This window comes from Bemisia tabaci, chromosome 1 (assembly GCF_918797505.1).
Source record: "Bemisia tabaci chromosome 1, PGI_BMITA_v3".
In the NCBI taxonomy this organism is placed as follows: Eukaryota; Metazoa; Arthropoda; class Insecta; order Hemiptera; family Aleyrodidae; genus Bemisia; species Bemisia tabaci.
This window is the reverse complement of record NC_092793.1, coordinates 4,457,508-4,483,937: the sequence shown is the minus strand read 5'-3', so window position 1 is coordinate 4,483,937 and position 26,430 is coordinate 4,457,508. Positions and strand designations below refer to the sequence as shown.

Sequence of the window (26,430 nt, the reverse complement as noted above, 5' to 3'; positions counted from 1 at the left end):
CCAATGTGTTTTTCTTTCTAGTAAAAATTGCGAGTTTTTAGCTGTCTGCGGCTTTCTACGCTCAAATCTTGCCTGAAAAGTTTAATTTTGACGAACGATGAATCTCGCTTTTCAAGCAATAGTAAATGAAGGTTAACAACTAAAACCTTTGAAAGGGGATTTTTTTAAATTATGAGTGCAAGGTTTGTTACCGACAATAATTGGTAAACATGCCTCTCTTTCATCCCCAACGAACATATTCAAAGGACATTTCATGGATCTCCGACGAAGTCACTACGAAATAGTGCGATGAATGTCGAGGAACTCGCAACTTTCGACGTGGCTTTCAGACTTGTGTTCAGGCCAGTTTTAGACCCAAGAAGACACTGAAAATCACCATATCATGATGCCTACCGTATGATATAAAGACCTTCTATGAACAAAGTTATTGACAGATGTTATTATTTTTTGCTAATTTTTAATCTTAAATTATTTAAACACGATTCTGGAACCAGCGCAACTGATCCGTCCATGCCTTTGCCGTGGTATTGTTTGAAGCGAGAATCTTATATAAGTGCGCAAATTTCTCACGCAGATGAATTTCGAACATTCCCAATGCGTAAAAATAGTGGTGGGGGATTTTTCTATCTACCTTTTAACAAAAAAGTGGTATCCTTATGATTCATTTGATTGAATTTGTGTTCACAGGTCGTGAAAGATCTGGAGCAATCGCGGAATCAACTAGCTGGTAAGTCGTTCCAACCAATCCTACTTGTTTACAAGCAATTTAGCTCCCTAAAATTCGCTGAATTAAGGCTCACGCTCATCGGGTGATTCCCATTTCGGCAAATTTTACCCATTTCGGCAAAAAAGAAAGTAGACGTTTCGGCAAAATTATTTCAGCACATTGAGGGGGAAAACGGACCGATTCGGCAAAAGACCAATATCACTAAGCTCACAGAAAGTTTCAGAAAAAATGCCCAATTCGGCGTAGGAAATCGACAAACGGAAGTGGTACTTCGTTGGGGGGGGGGGGGGGGGGGGGCAAATAAGACAGACCGAAGAAAGATTTTATCCATTTTCCATTCTCACTTTGCTCGTCTTTGTAAGCTTCAACCAGGACTTTACTTTTTTTTACGTTCCGCCACCAACATTGCCCCAGATGAAACGGCAGCATCTTATTTGAACAGATTTGAAGGCGTTCTAAAGCGTTCGGTTGGGTCACGCAACTAAACTAACCTCCCGAAGAAGCGAGAAGTATCGCCAGATTTGAAGGCGTTCAAAGCGTTTGGTTGGGTCACGCAACTAAACTAACCTCCCGGAGAAGCGAGAAGTATCGCCTGATTTGAAGGCGTTCAAAGCGTTCGGTTGGGTCACGCAACTAAACTAACCTCCCGGAGAAGCGAGAAGTATCGCCAGATTTGAAGGCGTTCTAAAGCGTTCGGTTGGGTCACGCAACTAAACTAACCTCCGGAGAAGCGAGAAGTATCGCCAGATTTGAAGGCGTTTCAAAGCGTTCGGTTGGGTCACGCAACTAAACTAACCTCCGGAGAAGCGAGAAGTATCGCCAGATTTGAAGGCGTTCAAAGCGTTTGGTTGGGTCACGCAACTAAACTAACCTCCCGGAGAAGCGAGAAGTATCGCCAGATTTGAAGGCGTTCAAAGCGTTTGGTTGGGTCACGCAACTAAACTAACCTTCCGGAGAAGCGAGAAGTATCGCCAGATTTGAAGGCGTTTAAAGCGTTCGGTTGGGTCACGCAACTAAACTAACCTCCTGGAGAAGCGAGAAGTATCGCCTGATTTGAAGGTGTTCTAAGCGTTTGGTTTGGAATCGCAGTCGTTAAAATGTAAAAAAAAAAACACGAAATATCACAGTAGTTATTAATCGTATGAGCGATTCTTCTTTCGTGTACCGACGATAAAATCGAACTGAATGGAACTTGTTTACTACATCCAAAGTGATGTTCATACCTACAAATGATAATAGACAGCCGCGGTCACCTTAGGACAAAGTTCAACCCAACATTTGAGATCAGTTTACGATTACATTCCAGTTCGTACCATTCATTCCTCTAATCGCACCGATGTCAGCTTTCGTGCCGAATTGGGCATTTTTTCTGAAACTTTCTGTGAGCTTACTGATATTGGTCTTTTGCCGAATCGGTCCGTTTTCCCCCTCGATGTGCTGAAATAATTTTGCCGAAACGTCTACTTTCTTTTTTGCCGAAATGGGTTGCGCCCACGCTCATCAAGGCTCGAATCTCGACTCACAATGTCACTTGGGTCTTGCTCAAGGGTTAGAGCAAGCGTCCAAGTATACAGCATTTCTAATGTGTCATCTTATGTTCACACTGAGTTTAAGCACTAAAGAGAGCAAATTTGCACCCTCTGAACACCTAAAAGCCCGCTGCTGTTTAAGAAAGTTTTTGTCTTTCTTCCGCTGTTTCATTTTTGAGTGGATCGAGTCAATAGGAGTCACAGTGGATCGAGTTAATAGGAGAGGTCGGACAAAATTTGAAAACTTCTTAAGCTTATAACTCGCTTTATACGAAATTTTGAAGGTTTAAAAGTGGCTCCATTGCTCTCTTCGTGAAATTTTCATTGAGAAGTATCTCTTAAAATTAAAACTGTGACGAATTAAACTTGAATTTTTGAAGTATTTGGCAAAAATTTTATGGCTAACCTCTCTGATTCAATCGATCCTGCATGCGGCGCGAGAGGATTCTGCTGTGCTAAAAATGAACGCCATATAAACAGTTGAATGTCGCCAAGTTTCTTTCGATGGAACATTGATTTTAGAGGAACATTTTTCTCTGGAATTTTCAGATATTGAAATTGCGAAGAAAATTCTCCGAAAAGTGTGAGAAAATGATCCATAAGAGTTCCCCCGGAAATTCGTATTTTATTAGAGAAAACTGAAGGCTCATACGTTGCGTTTTTCCTTCTCTCGGCAGTAATGATCGAATCTATCGCAGCATGCACCCACTGTGCTAAGGAAGAACGCCGTATGAACATTCAAGAGTTGCCAAATTTCTCATGATATTTTTGACAACAAACATGCATATTTTCCCTGAAATTTTCAGATATATTGGATGAAATTGCGTACAAAACTGTCTGAAAATTGTGGAAAATAATATTCACAATTTTCTCAGTAAATTCGGTTTTTATCGGAGGAAACTGGGCAACGCCTGAAAGCTCATACGACGTTCTTCCTTAACACGGCAGCACTGAACTTGGTCGTGTGTTGCCGGATTTCGTGTAAAAATCCTATTTTAAACACTTGCACGAGAGGCAGGTTTATATTCATTTACGCAGCAACTATGACTTGACTACTACTCAAGTCCTCCGAGTTCCTCCTTCCGAAAGAAAAAACTCGTCAGTTGACTTAACGCCGAGTAAGTGGATTTGCATTGCAGTTAGAACCCAGCCAACCAGACAATGCAAGACAACAAACTCTGCGCATAAGATGCCACATTTTCGTATTTATTCTTTTCGGTTTCTATATCTTTGTTTTTTTAGTGGGTCAGTTGCGCTGGTCACAGAATTGTGTTTAGATGCTTGACTCTTGTAGAGTCTTGGAAAAATAATGAGATCTGTCCAAACAGCACCTTTCCACGTTCAATATCAACCGAGATATCGCACTATGAAAAACTCGGTTTATGATGTCATCCACCGCGGCAGTGCATACCCTGCGGTTTCTTCCTTTTTGGTTTCATCATCCAGCGAGACACACTTTTGCACTGTTTACTCGACGTCAAACGCGGATGAAAGCGAGGTGGAAGAAATCATATCGTATGCACAACCGCAGTGGATGATGTCACGAATCGAGTTTTCCAAAGCGCGATTTCTCGGTTAGTATTGAATGTAGAGAGTTGCCGTTTGGACAGGTCTTATTATTTTCAGCTTATCTACAAGAATTAAGCATCAAGCCAGTGCAACTGATCCATTATTCCCTCTTCACATCATCAATGATAGCTTCTTTAATCGGAAATCTAAACTTCAGAAAATCTAGAACTGATTTAAGTCAGTACTTCTAAATAGGACTTAAGTCATTTTTTCAAACTCGTTTTAAATGCGTATTTTTGAAACCCTTTTTCTGACATTAGCTTTCGTTTGCCTCTGAAACTCGTCCTCCAGAAGCTGAATACTGTTGCTTTCTTGGAAAAAATGGCAATGATAACCAGAGACTTTAAAAATGTGAAAGTAAACAGTTTTGAAAAATTAACTTCCGCCCTTTTTCAGAAAATTGATTCATAAACGGTGTGTTTTCATCGGATTTTAGTTACTGTTCACACTGAATAAGAACACAGTTTCGGGAGATCAGTGAAATCCGATTTTCTGGATATGATTCTATAGAATAGGAACTTATAGTGTATTTCCTCGGAAATGCATCATTTTTAAATACTCAATTTGACGCCAGTGTAATCAGGAGTCGGTACCGATTTAATAATACCGGGGCAAATAAGCGGGGCACCGTCCGTATTTTATTGTTTCCCCCCTTCCAACAGACACAGGCTGGAAACAATTTTTCAATCTCGCTCTTTATTTTCCTTCACCTTCATCCCCGTTATAAACAAAATGAACCGACCTTCGCTTCGTCAGTACTGCTGTCCTATTAAAGAAGAACGCCCCATGAGCCTCCAGACGTTGCTAAATTTCCCTCGACTAATCACGAATTTTCGGGAAAATTTATAATTATTTTTCTCCCGATTTTACAGAGAGTTTAGTTCGCAATTTTATCTAATGAGCCTGAAAATTTCAACGAATATCATTCGTAATCTCCTTCAAGAATAAATAATTTCAGAGAAGAAATTGGGCAACCTTTGAATCCTCATACGTCGATTTTCCATAGCACGGCAGAGTAAAAAGAACGGACTCCAAGCTGTGTTGATTCAACAAGAAGTAGATTGCATTTTTCCAGAAAGGAACCAAGAGCATTTCAATGTTGCTAGAATTGTGCAACTTATATTCGTTGAAAAAAAAAGTGCCGGAATTATGCATGGAAATTAAATTTACAAAGGTAATTTTCGTCTCGAATCTATAGTTTTTTGGGAGTAAAGTAACTTGTTCAGGTGATCAGTTTTTATTTGCGAGTAAGAAAAGTTGCACAATCTTAGTGACATTGGAATGCACTTGGTTCCTTTTTGCAAAATGCAATCCAAGTTTTGGTCGCTCTACAGAAATCCGTTTCAATTTCATCTATCAATCGAATTCAGCGCCAGGCTTGTTAAATCGTCATCGTATGAATCTTATCGATTAGTAGTATTGCGAGGATAGGGGTTTATCGATCAAACTCGTTCGATTACGATTCACCAATCAACCCGCTAGAATCACATCACTGGGTGTGTTGCTTGGAGTTTGAACCCTCGGCGATATTTCTATTTTTATTTAAGGCTTTGTGTCATGTCCTGCGGCAGCACCTACTTACCTTCAAATAGGAGTGATCTGGTTTGATTTCCGTGATCGGAAGTAAAACATTGGTCGTTAGCACCTATCGTTCAATCATTCACGTCATTCAAGGCTATTTCTACCAATTTCACCAGGGGCGGTTGCAATGTAACCTATTTACTGACTGCCCTATCCCCGCTACTCAACTGCAAACAACATGCCTACTTTTTAAACTGAAACTTCATTTGCTTTGCTTGATATTCGCTCGTCGGTAAACGAATTTTTAAACGGCAAAGGTAACTCCTAGATCACATAGGGGCGATAACTGCCACTCTTTTACCACGCTGCGGTGTCTCAGGAGGCAGCAATTATCTTTATTCACGAATTTATATAGGAAACTGAATCGTACAACATTTAGCAGTGGTATGCCCCGCTCAATTGGCTACAATCAAATTTTTAAAGATATATTGAGAATTTTTATGAGAATTAGAGAAACGGACATAGGCGTTATAAATTGATTTATCATATTAATATCGTAACGACACTTCGCTCTATCCATTATGTCAATGATCAATTTCGTTTCCTAAATTTTCGATAATTTGTGCTTATCGCCACTCGTCACGGTATGCAGTTAAAAATTAACGATGATCAGTTTGCAGTTTCTCTCCGAGAATTCGGCCATGAAGCAACGAAACTCAAAGTGGCAGTTTATTCCCCTAGATCACTTTGAAGAACTGTAGATTTTTAAAAAAATGTCCTCATTTACCTTTGGTTTGCAACCTTGCCGATCTGGTCGAAAAACTCGACCAAATGCACCCGCGGAAATTCGCCTTAGTAGTAGGGAAATGGGCATTAACCTCCACAAATTACACAGGCCTTTTGAGACTAAAAGTACCTTGTTTCTTATGGAATGCCAAGCCCTTTAACACAGGAACACAGGAGTGTCATTCGCCACTTCAGGAAGACTTTTTCTTTTCTGACTCGTCGAGCGTCCTCGCACTCCTTGTGTCTGATTACCCATTACAATACAATTTAATACAAATTTTCGAACTTTAGTTTCCTTCAAAATTCGTTCTAATCTGTGTTCGATGAAATCATTGAAGCTAGTTAAAACAGCAAAATTCATCTTAATTGTCTTAATTGTATAAAAACGAGATTAATTTGAAAGCCGTAAGTGCGGAAAAAATGACGTAGTTCCAGGCAAGACAGCAACAAGTGTCATTATTCCTCCAGAGAGCCAACGAAAACAGTGCTTTCAAGTAAAGTGGCGCTCACTCCTGCCAATTTCTAACTTGAAAATTTGTTTGTTGTGTGTCGAAAACGCAACCACAAAAGCATGCAGAAGATAGCACTTACGGCTCTCTTGCCTAGCAGTAGCCTAGTATGAAAATGCAAGATACCCTTTTTATGTAATTGTAATAAAATTAGTCGATTTTTAATCATCCAAACGATTTGTAGGAATCTTCCGGTAAATTAGTGGCAATTTGACAAAGAACGGGGGCTTCCTTCCGTAAAATTTTCCGGTCAGAAGCTCCTGAGCCCGTTTTCTCAAAACTTCATTTTTGCACTTACTGCTCTCTTCGCTATCACGGCAGCCGAGGACACTCTGTTCAGGACTTCAGCGGGCCGATCGTTGACATGTATAGACAAAGCTACAGAAAAAGAAGACATAAGGAGTATATAGCGATCCCAGTGGTTGAAATGAGTGGCTTCTATAGACTGAGGGGGTAAATGATGGTAAATGATGCCTCTCATGGGTTGCCGTTAGTTAGTCTATTACCTACACTGGTAAAACTGTACTCAAAACTTGAGTTTGGAACTTACGGCTCTCTTCGCTATTACGGCAGAGATCTGGTCACAATCATGAAGCAACAAAACTTTCTCGCATTAATAAAAAAGAGCTTGATCCCTTTTCAATCGACCCAGAGATTTTAACGCAGAGTAGGAGAGTTGGATGGGGCAAAACTCATGATACAACTATTTTGACTTGCAAGAGGTTTAAATTGCATATCCACGATAATGAAGGATAACGTAAACTCTCCTCGGCTGATTTAGAGACTTCAACGCATGAGTAGAAAAGTTGGATGGGCGAAACACGCGATACAACTATTTTGACTTCCAAGAGGATAAAATTGCATATCCATGATAATGAAGGAGAACGTAAACTCTCCTCGGCTGATTTACTGACTTTAACGCATAAGTAGGAAAGTTGAATGGGGCGAAATACGTGATACAAATATCTTGACCTCCTGCATGAGGTTTGCGGCCGAACACCGAAAAATCCGCATTTCTCGCCAAAATCGGCCCAGACCCTCGTTTCGTCTCAAGAGCAATTGGACGTATTTCTGCCAAACGGAACTAAGTGCATTATGACGTGAGCCCTGTTATGCATATATTCTTATGGATCTTAGGGCTCATGTCTTAATGCACATAGTTCCGTTTGGCAGAAATCGACGGTGCAAGTCGGCAATCACATAACTCGTTTGCGGTGTCTGAAAATCTCCGCAACTATGTTATTTTTTTAAAGGAGAACAAATGGACATGATTCCTTGAAGTTTTTGCAGAATTTTCCTCGCACATAGAAGAAAAATCACGGCAGTTTTAAAGAATTACCGTTGAGTAGTTTTCCGTTTAAAAAATAAAGTATGACAGGAAGTCTGCGACGTCGCAAACCGAGTTATGTGATTGCCGACTTTCACCGTCGAAATGTGTTCAATTTTGAGCTTGCCTCGTCGAAAAATTGATCCAACTACAATGGACCATCACACAAGATGCGAATTTAAGCATTCTGATGTATAAGTTCCTTAACCAAAATTTGACCTAGAACACGTTTCGCACAATGAAAATTAATGAAAGTAACTCTTAATCTGTATGATAACGTTTTTTGATGCACAAATTCAAACTTCTCGCTCATGAAAAAAACAACAACTCATTTGAGTTAAATGGCACACTGAGCATTACACTGGGGAAAAAAGTAGCTTGGATCTAGAGTCCAGACTCTTAAAGGCATTGACAAGAAAAAATACTCTTGATTCAATCGGCTTTTTCCTTGAATCGAAGAGCCAAGCCTCTTGATTTAAGCGGATTTTCATTCGAATCAAGAGTATTTTTCCTTGCCAATGTTTTTAAGAGTCTGGACTCTAGATCCAAGCTACTTCTTTTACCAGTGCACGTTCTTTTTCCATTGCAAGCACCCGCTTCCACCAATAGGATCCCTGCATATCCTTTTTATCTTGTTTGTCTATTGCTTTGTCTATCAATTTCAATAATGAGCCCGGAGGACTCGGTTGGGGCGGGAGACAGTGAGCCGGGAGGAATGAGCGATGGCCCGATGCGGCGGCGGCTTGGCGTGGTGCAAGAGTCAACGGCATGATTGTCGCATTTTTCAGCTCATTAGAGCTCATTCACCGATTCGCACGCACGCGCACGCGTCTTTGACTGTGCATGCGCAGCGGCTCCGGCTCCAGTGCTTCCAGCGCAGCGGCTGCACCGAGCCCAAGTTATGCAATTAATGATCGTTTCCGACTTGGGCACCCTCGTCTTGGTCGTTGGACGACCAACTTGCACATTGCACCGATCCCGCTCACGCTACCCGCTTCAGACATCCTACTCCAAGCCCTCCAGTCAGAGATTGAAAATTTCATGAAATTTGTTGAACATTTTTGGCATGCATGCAGGAGGCCTAGAAACAGTGATTCTCGATTTCGAAATTCTTCGCCCTAAGCCTGAAACATTCACATATTGCAAATGTTTTCGTCGGGTTTAAAGCTTAGGTTTGGGCTTTTCTCTCTGAACTTCCCTATGCCCCCCTTTCGTGTACAACACCTCAGTAGGGTAGTATACTGCCGTGCTAAGGAAGAACGCCGTATGAACATTCGAGAGTTGCCAAATTTACTTCAATAAAATGTTTATTTTTGAGGAAAGTTCTGAATATTTTTCCTTTAAATTTTAGGAATCTTTAGGTAAAATTGCGAACTAAATCATCTGAAAAATTCGGAGGAAAATATTCATAAATTTACCAGGAAATTCGCATTTCATCAAAGGAAATTTGGCAACGCCTGAAGGCTCATACAGCGTTTTTCCTTAGCACGGCAGTATAATGCTGCCGCATCAACAGGAAGACCATTTGAAACACCATCCATTTGCCATTGGCCATTTTCATCTCTGCCTCCAGCAGGGTGTCGAGCATCAGGATTTTCCCGATTTTCCTGATTCTATCAGGATTTGAGGAAAATCGGTCGTTAAATCAGGATTTGAGAAAAGTCGGCCGTCCAATCGGATTTTTTTATCGAGCTATTTTTGTGAAGTTACATTTTTCTCCGCAAAAAATCAGGATTTGATCACGATCTGGAAAAATTATGAAATCAGGAATTCAGCAGTCAAAAATCAGGATTTTCCAGAATGAAAAAAACTAGACACCCTGTCCAGTGATCCGAAGGAAAACCCTTAGATGACGCTGAAAATCCCTTAACCCGAGATTTCCTCAACTATCCCCCAAAAATCTCTAGCCCTAACCACATGATCACTGACTAGCCTGAGCTTCAGTCTAGCGCGAAATTGGATAACTTGCCGTTTGATGAGCGTCAGGGGCCGAATTTTGTCGGTCCTTTCCACCGCACTTGAATGTACTCAGGACGAGTCTCTACTGCACTCAAGTCCCGCTTAGCGCTTTCGATTGGCCGGTCTTGCGGTTTTGATTCACCGATGGATCTTGCAAGTCCGTGTGAAAGAGCCGACAAAATTCGGCTCCGGTATTTTGCGCCCCGGAAAATACTGATCAACAATCAGCGTTCTGAATCTTCATCTTCTTCTCATCTTTTATCCATTAACAGGGTGTCTCCCGGTCCCCAAAAGTCTCCAAAGTCCCTGATTCTGGAAAGGTGTCCCCGATCTCTCCAAATGTCTCCAATTTTCATGTTCAGGTCCCCAAAAACTGACAAGAATCGTCCGCCGAAAATTTCAAATTTACGGTTGCGCGAGGCGGCAGAAATTCGAACCTTCGCTGGCTTCTTTCGGCGGGAACGCTCCGAAACTTCGGGAGCTCGGTGTCGAGTTTATCTATATTTCAGTTTACGTTGCTTTCTCTCGTCTATTGTGGTAAAAATGTCCCCAATTTTCATGGAAAAAGTCCCCAAATGTCCCCGATTATGGTTTTTTCCAGCCAGTAGACACCCTGATTAAAATGCTCACGTTAGTCGAAAACGATCAAATTTGTAAAATTCAATCGTTGAGCAAATGCCTAACCGACGCCAGACTAAAGCGCCAGATACACTTGCCTGCTAGACGCGCGTCTAGACGCGAAAAGTAGGATCCGATCCTACTTAGAGCGAGTTATGGGCTCTATAATGCAACCTGATTGGCTATGGCTATGGACACGGCCGAAGACCTACTCGCCGCTCAAGACGCGCGTTTAGTTCGCAGGTGTATCCGGCAGGCTCAGCCTGATCGTGTAGTCGGACTCCTAGATCTTGCAAGAATTCGCCTTTTAATCGTAAAATTAAGACGTCATCCGATAGTTCGATCTGCAATTTTAAAATCTGATCCGCTCGTTTGAATTTCGCCGTCCTATAAGAGCGGGCCAATATAAAATCGAAAATTTGAGTGTTACGTCTCCCTCCGCCGTCACGGCAGAAACATGGCAATGAACGATGCTTTCCGGAGTCAGCGGATCGGACGCACTGAGACCGCCCACTGAGGTATGATGTCATTGAGCATAACTGAACAAAACGGAAAGTCCGAAGCAAATACTGCCGCGTACTACGGAAAAACGTCATGTGAGGATTGTCACGTTGCCAAATTGCCTCTCGCAAAATATTTATTTTTGAAGAAACTTATGAATATTCTTCATTCAAATTTTTAGGCACTTTAGACCAGTGGCCCTGTTGCAAACTTTTGTAAGAGCAAAAATAAGAGTTGTTCCTTACAGATATTGTCTCAAAAATCACGATGAGCGCATCGGCAAACTCTGAAATGCACTTCTAACTTCACATTCTGCGTATGAAATTTGGGTTTTTTTAAGCTTCCCGCCTCAAAAAGGATACTACAGCACAGGTGAACATTTCGTCAGAGGAGTCATTCCATTCAATCCCTGCTCAACATGGCCAACGCTTTCGCGCGCAAGTTGAGGAGAGCACGAGGTCAATTAAGCCGGATATCTAACAACGCTAGAAAAATGTGAATGTAAACATGTCGATTGTTATCAAGTGTTCAGAATCATCGGGACGATGATTCTGACAGTGACGGACGTCACATGTGTTTTGGCGGATTGGCGTCGGCTATGTTGAATCGCGTAGTATCCTTGTGAGCAGAGGTTGGATGGAATGACTCCTCTAACGAAATGCTCATCTGTGCCGTGGTATCGCTTCTGAAGCGGGAAGCTCGAAAAAACGCAAATTTTCTATGGAAAATATAAAGTGAGGCGTGCATTTCAGACTTTGCCGATACGCTCATCGTGATTTTTGAGACACTTTCTACGAGTAACAACTCTTATTTGTGCTCCAGCAAAAGTTTGCAACAGGCCCATTGCCTCTCGCCAAATATTTATTCTTGAGGAAATATTCTTCATTGAAATTGTTAGGCATTATAGACCAAATGGACCACTAGACAAGGTACGAATTTAAGCAATCTGATACATGCATGATTCTTAACCAGAATGTCACGTAGAATACAATTAGCGCAACGAATATTACTGAAACTAACTCCTATCGAAGATATCAACGTTTTTATTTCACATTGGTTACGCGGATTTTGAACTGCCCGCTCACAAGAAACTCAAAGCTCTACGCGAGTCAAATCGCGCACTACAACGGTTTCAGCAAGCTTCTCAATCGAACAATGTTCATTTCCCACCTTGTATTTTTCAAACTATAAGTAATTTGCTATAGCTGAGCCAAAGCGTCAAGATTGAGGTTGCCAGATTTTTTCATCGCAGAGACTTTCATGATAACGTTTAGCGCGCGATGTGAATCACGTAGAGCATAGAGTTTGCATGAGCGGGTGGTTTGAATTTACGCATCAAGAATCATTAAATATCTTCGTAAGTAGTTGATTTCGGTCATTTTCGTTGTGCGCGTCGTGTTCTACGTGAAATTTTGATTGAGAAATATGAATCAGAATGCTGAAATTCGTCCCTCGTCTAGTGGTTCATTACGAGCAAAATTTTCTGAAAAATCGGAAGAAAATTGTTCCTGAAGTTTCCCGAAAATTCATGATTTCTCGAAGGAAATCCGGCGACGCCTGAAGGGTCATACGGCGTTCCTCCATAGAGTACCTATATTGAGAGAGTATGGCCACTGGGGTTACCACCTCTGATTGGCTCAGCCATCTTAGGCTGAATGGAGCCCTTAGGACCCAAAAATGGCGGACGCCCTAAATTAATGTAATGCAAAATGACTCAAAATGTAGTTTTCTTTGCTTATCGTAACGAGAAATTTACTCAAATGCACTATTGCGACATCTTTACATATTTTTAAGGCTAATCGTGTGCAATTTTTGAGAAAATTATCCTAGATGTAGTAAGGTTGGCAGCAAGTGCGGTTGGTGATAACCGTCATAAGTTGGCAATGACCCCCCTCCCATCCACAAAAACCAAAACAAAGCACCGCCATTTTTGGGTCCTAAGCCTCTCCATGGGGCCCAGTGGCCATACTCTCTCAATATAGGTACTCTATTCTTCCATAGCCCGGCAGAATATCCCGCGTGAAGCCGTTGTATCGATCGATTTTAAACGGGGCATTGATCGGGCCGGGCGATGGCTCGACTGCGGCGAGGGTGCGGCGCGGCGAGGATCCGAGGAAACATTTCATGGAGCATTTTTTCATGCGAAATGGCACGAGTCTCGCAACAGAAAGTCCCTATTACCCGATTGCGTAAGTCGCCTGTCGGTACTTGTACGACGTACGTGGAACGGTAAATTATGCTTCACGCTCAAACTATAGTTTCGCTCGCTCCACTCCTCGCCGGCCGCGCCGCCACAGACACCCTCCTTCGCGGCGAATATCCCGGCGACGGCGGAGAGGGAGGATTATCTTCTGGTGAGCATCGGAGTGAGGCAAATGCTCGGCCGCAGGAGCGCTGAAAATCATGTGAACTTTCCAGACTTTAACCCATGCAGCTGTGTTGCTAAAGTTATTGTATTAACGAAAATTCGTGGTGACTCCATGCAGAACTCCGACCAGAGTTGAATCGGTGAGAATGAAAACACAACTGGAAAAAAAACACATTGGATCTAGAGTCCAGACTCTTGAAAACATCGACAAGAAAAAATACTCTTGATTCAATCGGATTTTCGCTTGAATCAAAACGAAATCCGCTTAAATTAAGAGGCTTGGTTCTTGATTTAAGCTAAAATCTGATCGAATCAAGAGTACTTTTTCTTGTCGATGTTTTTAAGAGTCTGGACTCTAGATCCAATGTGTTTTTTTTCAAGTGCACCTATTCTGTAACTCGAAAATGCTTAATTTTCATTAAAGACAGTCAATTTTCACAAAGGTCACTGAAGTTAGCGCATCTGTTCCAGCTGGGACCTTCAAAGAATCCTGTAGTACTTGTCCTTCGAGACCAAAAATCTTCTTAGACTAACTTTTTCACCTACTGTGCAGTTTTCTGTATGTCTTGATCATGTTCATTTTTTCGAGTTGGTGTGTTTTCGTTCTCACTGATTCAGTTTAGGGTTAGGGCCGTTTTCATAGTCTTTAGCTCCTTAAACAGCTCCTCTCCTCAGGCAGGAGGCCCTTTATGGTTCATATGAGGGACTTGGAGGACACGGCGCAGTGCAGTTTTTGCTATTTCGAGAAATACGTGTTTGAAGTTCCGCAATCACATGGATCTCTATACGGCGGAAAGAAAGTTCAAACTACATTTTGATGCTTAAAAATTGGAATTTGAGAGCGAGTTTTTTACAGAATATACATTAAGACTAGTTTTACTTAAAATCACTAAAACCTCAATTTTTTCAAAAACTGCACTCATGCGCCTCGTCCTCTAAACCCCTCATATGGTGTTCAAGGGCTTAATTCACAGTCGCCTTACTTAAACAGCTCCTTTCCTTCGAAGGTCTCTCATGGTTTACCGGCTACCGATTGGAAATAGTCCCTAGGTGAGCCCGTTGTAATTAAATTTGACGTATTTCTGCTAAACGGAACTAAGCGCCAATATCAGTTCCTTTTGAGGATTTCAGAATTGCGTTTAGCGCTCTCTGTGACAAGGAACTAAGCGCCATGGAAAAACAATGTGAGCATAGGACGGGCGGACCTCGTCTGTCACAATCCGACCCCCCTCTTCCTTCTTTCCCCTGTGGCGCTTAGTTCCGCATAGCAGAAATACGTCCTATTCAGGGTTGCCAAAGTCAGGGAAAATCGGGAAATGTCAGGGAATTTTAAAGTGTCAGGGAAAACCGGGAAATGTCAGAGCTAATGACGAAAATGTCAGGGAAAATTTGATAAATCACTTTCGTTTGCTTTCTAGAATGGGTTTGAGATTTTGAACAAGAAATTTTGCCTGAAAACTATTTTCAATTATGCCTTCTTAACCATCCGTCACATCTTCAATAGTCAGGGAATTTCGCCAAAATGTGCCAGGGAAATGTCAGGGAATTTCATATTCTACAGTCCGTGGCAACCCTGCCCATTAAATCACAGGGGCTCGGGAGTTGTCTCTGCTCGGGAGTCCCTGAAGTGTCGGTTAGGGGTTGGGTCGCGTAGCGGCCAGGGGCGTGCGCGTGCCCCGTAGTTGAACGTATTAGTAGATGTATGTGTGTGTATCTCTGCGCTCGGGATACAGTTGGCACCATCGGGAAGAAAGGTGGGATTGATGTGAGCTTGGTGTGGGAAAAGTTGGGAAGCCGTGTGCCCGCAGCCGCGGCTCCGACTTCACGGGACAGTCATACAATATTGCGCACCCCACAACAGAGACCATAGCACTGTTGCAAATTCGTCACGATCATTGATTGATTTTACCCCTCTCGCATGGGAGGAAGCGACGGTTTGGCAACTGACGAAATGACACCAGATACCAAACGCTGTGCTGCAGAGTAGAACGCTGCAACCAGCCTGTCACACTGAGCCGCCAGATTTAAACTAGGTACAAGCGTGTTCTTTGGAACTAAAACTTTGAAATACGAATGGCCCCCTGGTTGCTACGCGGCCCGACCTCCGAAGTGCGATTTGCGCCTTAAGGCCCGTTCGGCGGTCCCCCGCAAGCAGTGACGTCATTTCACCGAAACCCTGGGTGGGGGGGTAAGTGACTGACATAACCCTTAACATGGCACCTTAGTAAAGAAAAAAAGTCAAGTTTTCAGCAATTCTATCAATTTTTCTCGTTTACCCAGGCTGTTTGAAACGGGAAAGGGGGGGGGGGTTATTTCCCCCACCAAATGACGCCACGGCCCGTAAGTCTATCCATATAGAGCGGGTTCCTGTAGCGAACATCCTATACTGAAAGTTACCAAGAATCATGGAAAAAGGGTCGGTAGAATCTTAGAACGAACTTTGACAGAAAATAAACATTTACATTGTTTAAATGGGAGTCTTCACAACTTTATTACGTCAAATACTAAAACCTGGGCCATATTTCTAAAATTTGACCCAAGTGGGTTCATCTAATCGTTTGATAGCCGCATAGTCATGGAAATCGGCCCAGCAGAACGGTATAGCGAGAAGGTGACAAAGAATGAAAATTCAGGGGGTCGCGCAAGGCTTGTAGTATCTTTCCAATCAAATTTGACCTTTTCTTGTACCTATCAATTATTGCCAAATGTAACTGAGCCATTCAATTTTATACACGAGAACGCTTGTGCAGATTTTTTTGAAAATGTAAAGGAATTCGCCTCGTTCTATGCAGAAAATTCTTTGACATTTGCAAAACAACTGCACAAGTGCACAACCATTTTCACGTAAAAAATTAATGCCAAACTCAATACGGCACTGACTGATGTGGCTTGGTTCCTTTCTGCTTACCGCCATCTAACTGAAAATCTCCGTTCTTTTTTGCTAACACCTATTGATTTTAATGGTCATGGTTTTGTTGGAGTCGTTCCCGCAACTCTGCGGAGGGAATAGGCAACGCTACGTCCGCGTCGCGGACGGCAAGCGCCAGAGCGGTCGACGCGACGATACAAGACAGTGGTTATGTAACCCGCATACTTCGCCGCGGTCTCCCTCAACCCTAGGATTCCCCAGGCAGACTTCCAGTGCTGCCGTCCTAAGGAAGAACGCCGTATGAGCCTTCAGACGTTGTCGAATTCCTTCGATGAAAACCGAATTCACTGGGAAAATTTTAAAGATTTTTTTTTTTCAAAAATTTCAGACAATTTTGTACGCAATTTAATCTGAAATATTTAAAAATGTCCAGGAAAATATGTCTAAATTTCGTCAAAAATACCTGTTTTATCTAGGGCAATTCGGCAACACCTGAATGTTCATACGGCGTTCTTCCTTAGCACGGCAGAGTGCACGGAGCACTGCATTGCCGTGTCCTTGTTATCGAAGAAACGGTAACTGACAATGACTAACGCCTCAACTCACAAGATGGAGTTTTCTTTAAAATTCGACTATCCTATAACTTAGGGACTCAAATGAACTCACTAATTCGGCAGTAAAATTCAAGAGCAATAAAATCTGTCAAAAATGAAAGTGATCAGAAAGCAGTAAGTCCGAGAAACTTGACGTCGTTTTAGGCGAAACAGCATCAACCTATGCTGTTCTACGAGAGAGCTGTACTGTACTTACTGCTGTCTGGAAGGAAATTGTACCATTCTCTGTCAATTTCTAACCTTTTAGTTTGTTGTGCGTCTAAAACTTAGTACGTAACCACTACAGCTCGCAGAGCAAAGCTCGTACTGCTGTCTTGCCTAGCATGACATAAAATAAGCTCTTTTTGAAAACTTACCCTGGTAAAAATTGACGATAGGAGCTGCGTTTCAAAATACCATAGGAGTTCTTATAGCCGACTAAAGAAGGCTATTGAAAATCATATAGCTGGCTGTAGAAAGCGGAGCAAATCATATAGCCGGGCTATACGAACCTATTAAAAAGTATACAGTCGGACTACAGTTCCTATCGCCGGGCTTTACACTTTATCGCCTTCGGCTATACATAAAAGGCTATAGGAAATTGTGTAGAAATTCGTGTGCTTTGGAAATCATTAAGTTTGATACGGAACTGCCTTTATATTTACAAAACACACATTATATTTTCTTTTAAAACATATTTTTTTTTCATCAATTAAAATGAGAATAATCCATACAGAGTGTGCAAATATTTCAAAATCATGAGTTAAAAAACGCTGACTCCGCGAGTTTAAATATTAGAGCCTAACACAAACGAAGCGGCGATGCACTGGCGCCTACAAACCTAACAGGGATACTTCACGCATTGCGCAAACGCGCATTGACGCCTACAAACCTAACAGGGATACTTCACGCATTGCGCAAACGCGCATTGACGCCTACAAACCTAACAGGGATACTTCACGCATTGCGCAATGCGTGAAGTATCCCTGTTAGGTTTGTAGGCGCCAATGCGCCTTTCGCGCTCTCTGCCCGCCCGCCGCGCCGCAGCGTGCCACGGCGTCTGAAGCAACCGTTTCACACCAGAGGTATTGCACAGTATCATAAGAAATTAAAGGCTCTCCAACATATTAAGAATGATAGGCATCCTTCAAAAGTACGGAGTTTTCCTCGCAAAATAAATCAAGATACTACGGCACAAAAAGAGAGCGGTAGTCCAAAAACTAACTAAGTCCTAGTATCCGTAATTAGTAACGTTTAGCATAAACTTTATCGTCTGGCCGTTGCTTAATCGCCATCGGCTATAAAAGGCTGTAAGAAATTGTACAGCCGGCTACAGAAGCTATTGGAAATCTTACAGCCGGCTTTAGGTCTATAGTATTTTGGAATACACATTCTACTGCCAATTTTTACCAGGGTAAAGATGAAATTCGTTGATTTTTAATCATGCGAAGAAATTCTAAGGCTGTTTTGGAAGATTAATCACGACTCTACGAAGAAAATAAGATCCGTTCATAGGCAGATCCAGACACTTTGAGCGGGGGTGCGTCCGGGTGGCTCTCTTCAACAATTTCTAGAAACGTTATATCATTTTATATGCAGTTTTAACCAATTTCGTTTTGAATAATCACCAAATATAAGCGTCTTTCTTTCTTCTTTCCTTTTCTTCGTTCCTTCCTTCTTTCTACCCTTTTTCTTCCTCCTTTTGTTGGAGCAAACGGTGGCGGGGGGGTGGGGGGAGGCGCGCGACCCCTATTGCCCCTGCATCCGCCTATGGATCCATTAAAATAATCTTCCTCCCGGAGGCAACTTTAGCCATTTTTCGGGCCGACGCACAGTGGATCGAGTCAATCAGAGAGGTCGGACGTGACATTTTTGACTAAAACCCAAAAGTTTGATGTTTATTTCGTCACATTTCATATTATGAGGGTCGTTTAATGAAGAAAATTCACGAGGAAACCAATGGAAGCACTTTTAGAACCTCAAAATTTTGTATAAACGGAGTTATAAGCTTTTAAAGTTTCCGAATTTCGTCCTACCACTCATATTGACACGATCCACTGTGCGACGTCGCGTCGCCACACGCAGAAAAATACATTTCGGCAGAAGCGCTAGGTTCAGGTAAAGCCGCAATCGTTAGCCGACTTCACGAATGTCTTATTCTGTTATAAAAACCAAGTTGCATCATTTTCTGCCGGCCAACCCGTAAGTCAGGCAACTTAATGTGGTGTTTTTCTTGCACCTTTCGTCGGCACATACAGGGTGTTTCAGACCACCCGTACCAGGCCTTTTTCTCGGTTGGTTTAGGTCGCACGAAGTCGGAGACCGCGGGGTTGAATAGGGAATCGACCCCAAGGAATCCGAATTTCGTGGTCCCGAAACCCCCCCACCCCCCTTGGGGGGTAAAGGGGGGGTCACGATGCTAAAAGTCACGGTTCCCGACCGAATTGCGGATAGATCGCATCAGAATTGAAAAGCACGGAAAATTTCACGTGGAATTGACCCCTAAAAATCCAAAATCAGACCATCCAAGGCCCAAAAATGACCCCCTAAAGAGGGGGACAGTACCCCCCTCCATAATTTCTCTTTGGTCTCAAAATTGACGTAAATTCTCCAGAAAAAGACGGATTCCCAGGTAATCGACCTCGAGAAATCCAAATTTCATGGTCCCGAAGCTCCTCTAGCCCCCCTTGAGGGGTAAACGGGGGGGCCCAATTTTAAAAATCGGGGCTCCTTTCCGAATCGCAAATTGATTGCATCCAAATTGAGGAGCAGAACACATTTACATCTTAAGTGACTCCTAAGAGTTCTAGTAGACCCCCTGAATGGCAGAAAGTAACTCCCTGAGTAGGGGGGCTTCGCCCCCGCCAAAAATTTCTCAAGATTCCTCTTTGGTCGCAAAATTGACGTCGATTCTCCAGAAAAAGACGGTTTCCCATGTAATCGACCCCGAAGAGCTCAGGGAACATGAAATTTAGAGTCCTCGGGGTCGATTACATGGGAAACCGTCTTTTTCTGGAGAATCGACGTCAATTTTGCGACCAAAGAGGAATCTTGAGAAATTTTTGGCGGGGGCGAAGCCCCCCTACTCAGGGAGTTACTTTCTGCCATTCAGGGGGTCTACTAGAACTCTTAGGAGTCACTTAAGATGTAAATGTGTTCTGCTCCTCAATTTGGATGCAATCAATTTGCGATTCGGAAAGGAGCCCCGATTTTTAAAATTGGGCCCCCCGTTTACCCCTCAAGGGGGGCTAGAGGAGCTTCGGGACCATGAAATTTGGATTCCTCGAGGTCGATTACCTGGGAATCCGTCTTTTTCTGGAGAATTTTCGTCAATTTTGAGACCAAAGAGAAATTATGGAAGGGGGTACTGTCCCCCTCTTTAGGGGGTCAATTTTGGGCCTTGGATGGTCTGATTTTGGATTTTTAGGGGTCAATTCCACGTGAAATTTTCCGTGCTTTTCAATTCTGATGCGATCTATCCGCAATTCGGTCGGAAACCGTGACTTTTAGCATCGTGACCCCCCCTTTACCCCCCAAGGGGGGGTTAGGGGGTTTCGGGACTACGAAATTCGGATTCCTTGGGGTCGATTCCCTATTCAACCCCGCGGTCTCCGACTTCGTACGACCTAAACCAACCGAGAAAAAGGCCTGGTACGGGTGGTCTGAAACACCCTGTAGATCAAAGCTCGAAGCTGATGCCATCGCAGCGCGACGACGCGACGTCAACACGAAACCAACTTTCCAGTGGCGTGGCGTGCTTTGCGATGTATCGATTGATACGCCACTCAAACCTATGAAAAAAGATCGATTATCAGGGTGTTCGCAGCGAACACCTTAGTAATCGATTCTTTACCATAGCTTCAAATGGCGAGATATCGATAATCGATTATTCACGCCACGCCACTGCTACTTTCGTGCTCGCGGGCCGCGTCAGAAGTTGAATTTATTCCTCTTGTCGGGACGTCGCGTCGCGCCGGGATTCGGCCTACGCGTCTGGAGAACATGGCCGGGATTATTACGGCAATCGGTAATCGGTAGTGCATCAATCATTTCGCCCTTTTCTCCGCGCCCTGCGTCAGGTCATTGCCGCCAATGAGCCGGCAGTCTCCAACGTGACGTCGGTACTGCCGTGCTCAGGAAAAATGCCGTATCAACATTCGAGAGTTTCCAAATTTTCTTCCCTTAAATGTTTATTTTTGGGGAAATTTTTCCCCAGTTGAATATTTTCCCCTGAAATTCGGAGAGACTATGGTTGAAATCGGGTACAAAATTATTCGAGAAATGGGAGGAAAAATATTCATAATTTTACCGGGAAAGTCGTGTTTTATCAAAAGAAATTTGGCAACGCCTGAAGGTTCATCCGGCGTTCTTCCTTATCACGGCATATTAGCAAAGGAATCTTGACGAAGTCCTCAATGGAAAAAAAACACATTGGATCTAGAGACCAGACTCTTGAAAACATTGACAAGAAAAAGGACTCTTGATTCAATCAGATTTAAGCTTAAATCAAAAGGAAATCTGCTTAAATTAAGAGGCTTGGTTCTTGATTTAAGCTTAAATTTGATCGAATTAAGAGTATTTTTTCTTGTCGATGTTTTTAAGAGTCTGGACTCTAGATCCAATGTGTTTTTTTTTCCGGTGCTGTATCTCGTGACCATGGACTAGAAGGGCAGATGCGTTTTTTTTTTTACATTCATTTTCGGAAAGTACGGAAAAATTGCGTTTTAAGATGGTGTCAAGCTCCATGTTTGAGGACAAAGTAGATTCACTGTTGTTTTCTAGGAAATTACGTCAATTTCTCCGCTTTCTGGCCAGTGGCGATTCGTGAATGATCGATTACTGATATTTCCCCATTTGAAGCTGTGGCAAGGAATCGATTATTAAGGTGTTCATCACAAATACCTTGTTTGTCGATTCTTTTCAATAGGTTTAAGCGACAGATCAATTGATGTGTATCCCAAAGCTTACCATGCCACTGTTTCTGGCTGGGCCGAAGCGTCGAAATGGAGGTTGTTATATTTGCATAGGCCACGCAGAAACTGCCACATAGTAACTTGTAGCATGCACTTCGTCTAGAGTGCATTATTATTCGTTCTGTGAGCGGAAAGTTTGAATTTTTGCTTTGTTTCTCACCGTTTTAATGTGTTTCTGGTCTTCTTTATTATCTCTATATGCAACATCAATATCTTTGTTAGGAGTCATTTTCAACAATTCTCGTCTTACAAATCATATTCTGCCTTAAACTTTGATGATATAAACCATATTCTAATGCTGAAATTTGCACCTTCACTAGTGGTCCTCACAAGATCGAAAATGTCAAGGCTTTTAGGCCTTTCGTCGTGTTTATAGGTTCCCATGGTCCCACAAGAGACCGCCTTTGCTTTTATCTGAGTATACTTCGGCATCAGATTTTTAGTCGTCACGCCGGAACTTCCGTCCACGGCGAGGCGATATTCGTGCCGAGGGAGAACAACGTATGAACCTTCAGGAGTTGCCAAACTTCCCCTACTTAAACAGTCATTTTTGAGGAATATCTTACCTTGATGTGTTCCCATTTTTTAGAAATCCGATAAAAGAAAAAATCAGTCAGATTGATAGTCTTCTTGAAAATTCGTACCTTATCGGAGGAAATTTGGCAACGCCTAGAGGCTCATACGGCGTTTCCCCTTAGCTTGGCGGCATTGTTGATTGCACTTTTTAAAAAGTGCGGAGCGATCCCTGCACCTGGGGCCGCAACCGCTTTCTCTTTACAACCTCACAGCGGCCGGCCATGTCCGCGGGACCAACCACGCGAGGTGTTTGCCATTTACAACGAAATAAACCACCCCCCCCCCCTTTCGCCGTCGTCGGATCGACCGTCCAGGCGTATGATAATGCCCCCCCCCCCCCACCTTTTCTCTCACTTTTTCGCTCATTACCGAGTTGAGCCGTGATTCGATAGCCAAGCCTGATGAACCGGTAAATTATGGAAGCACAATTTCGGTGTAATTGCTGATTTAACTTGCGAGGCGGCCCATGGGAGAGTATCGTTGGGCCCCGCCCGTCGGGTGCACATGAAGAAGTCCGGAGCGGCCCCTGCAGTCCGATTATTGAATCCATGTCGATACGACAAGACAAGACATAGCCCTATTAAACTTTCAGTAATCGGCTCGCTGGGTGGTTGTCAGGGACGAAGGTGCATAGTGAAATTCCAACGAGTGAACAGAGTTCCAATTTCCGGGTGAACTCTTAGGCACAATGGACCACTAGACAAGATCAGGGTCGGACTGGCTCGCATCTGAGGGTGTAGACTCTTGGCTGGTCAAAGGGGCATAATGTGAAATTTCCTGGTAAGGCAACCCCTACGAGGAGAGGGGTTCAGAAAATGTTGGCAAAGCAGCACATGTTTACGCTATTTTCAGGTTCAAAGTTTATTAATCGTACGGAGTAAAAATTGCAGAATTTAACGTATTGAAGTAACTGACAGACTTCTGAAATTAAAGAAAACATCAAAAATTAAAGCCACTAGACGCATGCAAGCACCATTATTTCCAAAAGAAGCGAGCCAGTGCTGCGAGATTAAGACGTGGGTCTGCAAATCCATCCTAAAAAAAATAGACAAGAACCTGAAAAAAGAAGAAAGAACGAGTATCAACACAGCCGAAAACAGGAAAGACGTATTCGGGCCTCCTTTTTAACTTTTCTCCCAAATCTGAGCGACACTTCATTGACAGCATATTGCAGAGCATTGAGAGCTCACGCTTCGCGTCATCGCGCCTTCAATTTTTCAGATGCAGCACGGACGTCTATCAAGTACGAATAGTTGTATCTCTGCGCCGTCGTAAACGTGCATCATTTCCCTCCCTCTATTTCCATATTGTGTTTGTTTGCGTTTGTCTTATTCGTAATGGTACTTTACGCACTACGTGAGTAACACAGCCGAAGGTAGGAGAGATGTGTTTGGGGCTTTCCTTTAACTTTTCTTCCGTTTCTGAGCGACACCGCATTGACAACATATTGCCGAGTATTGAGAACTCACGCTTCCCGTCATCGCCTTCAATTTCTCAGATGCAGCACGGACGCCCATCAAGTACGAATAGTTGTATCTCTGCGCCGTCGTGTTATTTTTTCCTTCCCTCTATTTCCATACTGTGTTGGTTTCCATTTGTCTTATTGTGCTTTAAGCACTACGTGAGTAACACAGCCGAAGGCAGGAATGATTTGTTCGGGGCTCTTGTTTAAGCATATTGGCCCTATGGCCAGTCCGAGCCTGGATAAGATACGAAGTTAAGCATTTTTATACAGGTATACATGCTTCATAATCAAAATGTCACGTAAAGCAGGATTCTCGCAACGACAACCACTGAAATTATTGGTATTTGGAGTGTAGCCGAGTGCTAGAAATGTAAAATTTTCTTTAAAAAACTTGCATTTTATTAACAAACTTAGACCGAAGCTTTTCGAAGCAAACGCTTCATCGTCAGGGTCACAAAAGCGATATCATAAAGGCCATAATTTAATTTCAAACAAGGTAACAATTTTCATTGATGGTAACAATTGATAACAGTTATCAATTGTTATCATGTGATAAACATGTTATCAATTGTTACCATCAATGAAATCTGTTACTTTGTTTGAAATTAAATTATGGCCTTTGTGATATCGATTTTGTGACCCAGACCATGAAGCGTTTGCTTCGAAAAGCTTCGGTCTAAGTTTGTTAATAAAATGTAAGTTTTTCAAAGAAAATTTTACATTATTTCTAGCACTCGGCTACACTCCAAATACTAATGTATTCAGTGCTACTACCTTTCAGACATTGTATTACAATGTTCGCTGATTTTGATCACTGAAATTAACACACAAACAACATATTTAATGTTTCTTGCCGCGTGAATTCAAACCCCTGAACAACTCTTAAAGTGCAGAAGTGCTCCAAGTGCTTACGTGTTTTAAGTGCTTACATTCACAATAAACATTGGTTAAATGGCACAAATACAAATGACGTCATTTTTATGATGTAACTCCCGTTTGATCTGTGCAAAAATAGGCGTTAATATCTTGTTCAGGAGTTGGTGTTCGAATGCTCTCCGTTGTGTAAATCTTATTCTGAAGATTTCGGAGAGGAATAATTTGATGTTTCTTTCAAGTTCAGACCTTGTCTTGTCGCCCACTAACGTCTTTGACCGTCAAAATGATCCCTTCCAGTGTTAATGTCAACCGACGTTCCATCCTTAAACATACATTCTCGCATGTCATGACATCCTGACTTTCTACTAAAACCGCTGTGTCAATTAGCTTTTTTATACGTATGTTCGCGAGACTCAAAAAATGAGTCACGCCATCTGACCTTTCCTCTTGTCCTCCCTCCGCTATGTAAAGTGCCATGTTACGTCGCACAGTGGTACGAGCCAATGAAAGAGGTCCGACATGGAATTTTTAGCCAAAAATTTCAAATTTTTATGGTTTAAAATTCTCGGTCACAACTTTCAATTTTAAGGAGAGTTCTAGTGTAGAAGAAATTTCACCACTTCACCAGAAACCCAATGGAACCACTTTTAAACTCTTTTGTTTCATATTTGGACGTTTTCTACAAACATATCTGAAGTAACGCTATACGGGGCTCGTAGTTCTCTGGCCGTAAGATGAATGAGAATAAAAAGCGCCAGTGACTCGCGGCAATGAAAACGGGGAGCCTCGGGGATCGCCTCTGGGGCTTTAACTCATGACCCTGTCCACGACCTCTCTTGCCATGGCGTCCCGCTACGTCTTCTCCGCCAGGAGGAACCCAATCAAGCACTTCTTAGGCAATGCTATCATCCGCAGTTTCGTTGACACAATACCCCATACCATGCCACAAGCTGTTTGGTAGACATCCCCCATATTTCACCAAAAACCCAATGGAACCACTTTTAAACTTTTTTGTTTCATATTTTTGAAAAAATAAGCTTTCAAAGTTTCCAGCGTCCGACTCCTCCTGTCGACTCGATCCAGTGTGCGTAGGCCGAGTCCGACATCTCCTCCTTTTTTCCATTTTCCGCTCTCGATGAAAATTCCTTGCCTGGAAAGCACTAAAAATTGTTTAATGTTTTCCTGCGAATTGAGTAGCGAATCAACAATTAAAAGGGCAGTTTGCGCCCGCGAGCTCCGTCGTTCCGAGAATCCGTCGCTCCGCTGACGTAAATCGTCGTTCCCTCACAAAAGAACCAGTGGCGTGGCGTGAATTGCGATGTGTCGATTGTTCTGCCATTTAAACCTATGGTAAAGAATCGATTATTATGGTGTTCGCTGCGAACACCCTGTCTATCGATCCTTTTCCATAGGTTTAAACGGCATGACAATCGATATATCGCAAAGGACGCCACGCCATTGAAAGGAACGTAACTACATTTCGGTGTTGACATTCCCCTCGCAAATTTCATTCTCGCCAGCGGGCCGATTATTGAAATTGATAGACAAAGCTATAGACAAAGACGACAAAAGTGATTTGGAGGGATCCTATTGGTGGAAGCGGGTGGTGGCAATGGACATAGGAGGTAGGTAATGGACTGACTAACGCCAACCCACCAAAGACC

At 42.8% G+C, this 26,430-nt stretch overlaps 1 protein-coding gene across 3 annotated transcripts in view; it reads left to right on the top strand.

The window, feature by feature from the left end:
• Nucleotides 1–26,430, top strand: part of LOC109032169 (uncharacterized) — a 276,458-nt gene that overhangs the window by 57,687 nt on the left and 192,341 nt on the right. For all 3 annotated transcript variants that reach the window (XM_072303601.1, XM_072303622.1, XM_072303571.1), the window contains exon 2: nt 688–727. The gene's annotated coding sequence lies outside the window, so the exon portion shown is untranslated. The remainder of the gene's footprint in view (nt 1–687; nt 728–26,430) is intronic.